Source organism: Austrofundulus limnaeus, unplaced genomic scaffold (genome assembly GCF_001266775.1).
Source record: "Austrofundulus limnaeus strain Quisiro unplaced genomic scaffold, Austrofundulus_limnaeus-1.0 Scaffold345, whole genome shotgun sequence".
Taxonomy (NCBI): Eukaryota; Metazoa; Chordata; class Actinopteri; order Cyprinodontiformes; family Rivulidae; genus Austrofundulus; species Austrofundulus limnaeus.
The window spans coordinates 300782-306384 of NW_013952747.1; the positions used below are offsets into that span (position 1 = coordinate 300782).

Here is a 5603-nt window from a genome sequence, read left to right on the forward strand (position 1 = left end):
GTGTGTGTGTGTGTGTGTGTGTGTGTGTGTGTGTGTGTGTGTGTTATTTTGTTAGTGATTTGCTCTTCAGTTATGGTATAAAACTTAAACAAAACTGGCTTAAATCCATGTCAGAACTTTGTACTTTAAATAAAAGTAAAATCTTTTACCTTCTGACCATAAAACACTTAACATAATTCAGCTTTATGTGAAGACACGCAATAATGTCTTGCTGAAATGGCATACAGTGGTTCCCAAAGTTAGAGTTAGGACCCCTCTGTGCATCACGAGGGTCCCCAGATTATTTCCAGACACAAATTTCAATGAAAATAAATAGCTAATTGAATCATCATAATTGTTGCAAAGAAAAAAATGAATAAAACAGTTATTAGGTTTGTTTTTTGTTACTCTACCCATGTTGAACAGAGTTATTGGTTTGCATGTGTAAACCAGTAATTTTTTGGGTGACAAAGTTTCAGCAGCTGTTAATTTGTGAGCTTTTTGAAGCTAAAGAGTTTGATAACCGCTGCTCTACATAACAAATCAAAGTGAAACATTGGAGCTTCAAAGTTTAATCAGACTCATCTGGGCATCTAACTTCATAAAAGTAATTTCATCAATTTTAGTCAAAAGAGTCTTAACCACAGCTTAAGGTTCTGGATCCTCTTACATGAAAAATTCAGAGTCCTAAATTCTATCCATGCAAGAGGTTTCAGAGTTCTCCTAAACCCTTGACATTTGAGGCAATATTAAAAAATCTTAAGTATTAGTGAGCAGCACTTATTAGCTAAATTGGTAAAAGGCCTGTGAGAAATGGAGTAGTTTGCTGAAGAGGTGCAAGATATTAATATGCAAATTGCTGAATAACTTTAGCCTTTCATTGCAAAACATTTCTGATTGCTGGGGGTGTTGCTGTTCTGGTGAAATATGTACAGCAAGTCAAAGAGGAGAACGAAACCTCATACGTTCCCAAACTGAAACTACGTACATGATGAATTATGGGTTTTCAGAAGCTAAATTGTTTTTTCTGTAACTTGGCAAATCAATTTTTATGTCAGTAAAATTGATTAGGGACCTCACCTTTAGATTTATTATGCTTATTTTGTACTTCTGGGTTGGTCTATTACAACAAACCAGATTGTACTGCACAGGACAAATTAAATAATTGGTTTACCTTGCAGTGTGTGTGGATGAACTGCTTTTGATTGAACTTGCACTGTGTTTTGTGTTAAAAATCCTTTAAAATACCAAAGTAAAAAAATGGATCAGGTATAAAAATGTGCGAGTGTGTTCAGTTTAAAAACATTATCGGACCTTTAAATGTGACACTGTTTTAAAACAGTGACTCCATACAGTTACAACCATACAATTTACTTATTGTGTGTTTGATATCCGACTGTTTTCCCTCTAAGCATCAATCAGTCAGAGCATTTGTGAATTTAAGGCCTAGCATTAGTTGAAGGAATACAATATAACTCACTGCCTTTCAATGCCACAAGTTATTGACTAAGATCATCTTATAATGAGAAATGACGGAGTTGTGGCCATTTATTGTCAAACCAAGAAAATAATGTTGACCTTTATTTAAACAGGCAAATCTCATTGAGATCACATCCTATGGTTCCTTTCTGAAAGTTCCCAAGGATTCTTATTGTTCATTAGATGTTTTACTAACAGATTTAAGTTCTTAACTCAATACCAAACTTTGGGCCAAAAAAAATTAAAACAAATGTTACAGATGACATTCAGGTACAACTACAACAATTTTAGCACAATAATTGTAACATTAATCAAACTATAGACATATATTGTTTTTTATGTCAGTTGTCTGTCGGTGAGTAAACAGAGGTGCAATGAACTAAATGCAAGGTAGCAGCACTTTACATTCACATCAGGCTGCTGATATATTGTAATGTGCTGACATTGCTAAATGTAGTTGGCATCACACATCTGTGCTAAACTCATATTTTAAGAGTTTTCACCAATATAATTTCTCAAGCTTGTGTGTGTGTGTGTGTGTGTGTGTGTGTGTGTGTGTGTGTGTGTGNGTGTGTGTGTGTGTGTGTGTGTGTGTGTGTGTGTGTTTGCGTCCATCTGTTGAAAATGTAACGCCTCAGAACTTACAAGCCCGCATGTTTGCCTTGAAGGCATAACAAACACTTTTTAAAGGTACTGTCTGCAATGTCAGCACTTAAATTGGGCCTCTCCTCCCCAGATAAATGAGCAAGAGGGATATGGAAAAGTTAAGATATTAATGTGAGCTGAAAAAAGTAAAAAAAAAAAAAAAGAGTTACAAAGTTAGGATAAGTTACAAGGCTGCAGCAGATTGCTTCATTTGAGTTTCTGTTGGAAATACAGCACTGTGCACATCTGTGCGAGGGAGCAGCATTGCCAGATTTAGTTTAAAAATCATCGCTCTACTAAGTGAGTCTACATGTGGGTGCAGGTTTGCCCAAGCCTGACAGACACGAGCATGAAGAGAGTGCCGAACAGAGGAAATAATGATTTACATTCTGCACTGTTACACATTTTTCACGTGCGCATCTAAAAGTTCTAGCATAAAAAGAATGGATATTGAACCCGTAATGAGATGTATTGATTGGAAATCTGCTGTTTTGAAGCATCAAGTTCAGCATTTAGCCACTGCCATGTGGAGTTTAGGCACAAGTGACCAAAAAAAGATGTGTTTAACAACCACCGGGGCTCCATTTAAGAAAGCAGGCTTAACAAACCCGTGGTTAACGCAGACACTCTGACTCAACTTACCCCGCTGATACTCAGGATTTTCAGTTTCAGAAGAGGTGATTTCAGCTGGGTAACTTAATTCTGAGTCAAGTTACCCCTGAGTTCAGTTGGAGCACGAAGCCCTTATCAATGGAAGTCAGATAACACGACTCACCATGGCAGTGGGAGAAAATAAGAAGACCATTTCTTGCTGGAACTAAAAATATTAATGACGGCATATGGAGAATATCAACATACATTTAAAAAATAAAATTAAAAACACAATACTGTTGCTGCTGTAAGAGAAAAGGAGTTTTGCTTCAGAGAATTGCTGATTAAGTCAATGTGTGATTTCACAGAAATCTAAACTTTTATTCTTCACAATTATTCAAGTGGATAAAAGTGTGTGTGGATGTGTGTGGATGTGTGTCTGTGTTGGGGGGGGGGGGTTTCCTACAATGTAGGGACAATTTTCCCAAAAAAAAGCAGCCTCGTGGGGACCGAAGTGAATCGTGGGGACCAATGCCAGGTCCTCACAGGTCCAAATGCAAATTACGGGTGTGGGGTTGGGTTTAGGACCAGGGTTTAGGCTAGTTTTAGGGTCAGGTACCCATGAAGTTAATTTTAGAGTATATGGTCAGGGTTAGGCTATGAATTCTAAAAAGAAATATGGATGGAAGTCTATGGGAGGTCCCCACGAGGTCAAGAACAAACATATGTGTGTGTGCATTAAATATGTGATGAACCCAGCTTGTACCAAACAGACATGGCAGCAAATAAAGATTAAATATAAAACAGAAAAATCAGGGAGGTCCAGGTATAAGCTCTTACTGTATGTTCATCTTTTAACAAAATTGCATTATTCAGCTAAATTCAACACATGAAATCAATCCCCCCCGAAACAAAAATACTGTGTGCTACTCTCTGCCAATATTTAACATTGTACACTTGAAATTAGCATGATAATGTTAGAATATGTGTCTAATTAGTGCTTGTAGGTGATTAAGTCTGACCTTCATTTTACAATAGATTGCAGTAAACTCAACTAAATTAATATAAGTATTTCAGCAGAGGCCATTGTTTTCTTTCCTTTTTTATTTTAGATAAACAGATCATCTGCCTTTCTCCTGGGTCACAGGTAAGGATTTAAAAGGATTATGTTTGTATGAGTCTTGTCTTTTAGGAATAGCCTGTGCTGTTAGCCGTTGACCACACTGTTGGAAGTTTTCCTGCTGAAATCTTCAGCCTCTCTCTTGTTGTTCATGCTGCACCATTTTGTGCTCATTCAGCCCTGCGCTCTGATATTGTGTTTCGCCAAAACAAGATTTGGTAGATGAAGGAGTTAAAGGGTCACGCACATGATAACAGTGATGGCACCAAAGGCACGCCTCACAGCACAGCTGTTGTTATTTTATTTTCAGTCTCATTTTACCTACATGTAGAGAAGAGATGTAGTAAATAACTTATCCAAAGACAGTTATTCTAGGTTCATGTGTAGATTGATCTGAAAAGAAAGCCAAAAACAGAGTAACCTTTTGTGTAGAATATGTTTGCCAGGTATGTGACTTTTCATTATTTTAATGGGTCATCGTGTCTCTCCATTCTCAGCCCTTGCGGGATGTCGAACATGACAAAAGTGCTTAAAGACTCCTTTACACAAAATCCATTTCTTTCTTAGGAAGATAATGCGGTGGACTGTGAATGTCGATACAATAATGTGTGTGGATAAAGGAAGGAAAGGGGAGCCAGCCTGGCAGCCACTGGGTTGTAGAAGGAAAAGCAGGATAACAAGGAGAGGGAGCATCAGTGAGAGAACGGCCTTTCATCTCTCTCTGACGCCTTCAAAGACAATGAGCCTCACCCACTGTGCTGTGTTGACATTAACAAATGCACTCGCAAAGTACACACCGAGCAAAACAGCTGACAGCACACACACACACACACACATGTGGAGCTCACCTCTTACACAAACTGCATGTCCTCTGTGTGCATGAATGTCAGCGAGGACTCCCTAATTAACGTGAACTGCATTCACACCACTCCTGTACGCTTCAAGTATATGACCAACACTCAAGCTGCTGATTGTACAAGCTGCAGATTATTAACGCTCATGTCAGAGGCTGAGTTGCTGTATCATTCACCAGCCACCTGCCAGCTTCACTGCTATGAGTGCACGGAAAAAGAGAACAGTTTTGAAAGTTTTGATTTTAGAGAAACAAAGAAAATGCAGGAAAAAACTAAACTAAATCACTGATTTCTTTAGCCAGTTTGAGGAAAACAGTCAGGAAAAAAAGTGGTGAGAATCTTGTGAAGTTATTGAAATGAGTCAGTAAAAATGGTAATGTGTTAAAGTGGACCAAGGATGGGCAATTGGCAGAGTTTTTTTAACTTTCTTTTGGGGATTTAAACTACAAGTTCACAGAGTTCACAGAGCTGTTGTGTAGTGGTAGAGCAGCTGACTTGGGACCAGAAAGTCACAAGTTCAACTCCCCATCATGCCCACATGTTGTGGTGTCCTCGAACAAGGCACCCAACCCCCAAATGCTCCCCAGGCAGCTGACATAGCTGCCCACTGCTCCACTTGGGTGTTTCTCACGTGATGGGTCAAATGCAGAGCACAATTTTCAGTAACACTTTATAATAACTACACCTTATTTAGCCTTAATTAATCATTAAAAAAGGGTTGCTTAATCTTGAAAACATCATTAATTAAGGATGATTCAGACTTAATAAGCTATGAATTAACACATTTATTAATGTTTTACCCATAAATGTTAAATACTTCCAAAACCAACATACTCGTTTACTAATGCTTAATAACTCATTAGTTAACTATTCTATATACGGTGTACATAAATGCAAATGCTCAAGTAAACATACTTTCACACCATGTGTTAGAC

The 5603-nt window shown here is 38.0% G+C and overlaps 1 long non-coding RNA gene across 2 annotated transcripts in view; it reads right to left on the reverse strand.

The window, feature by feature from the left end:
- LOC106527867 (uncharacterized) overlaps positions 1-5603 on the reverse strand; it is a 102463-nt gene that overhangs the window by 25019 nt on the left and 71841 nt on the right. The gene's annotated exons all lie outside the window — the stretch shown is intronic.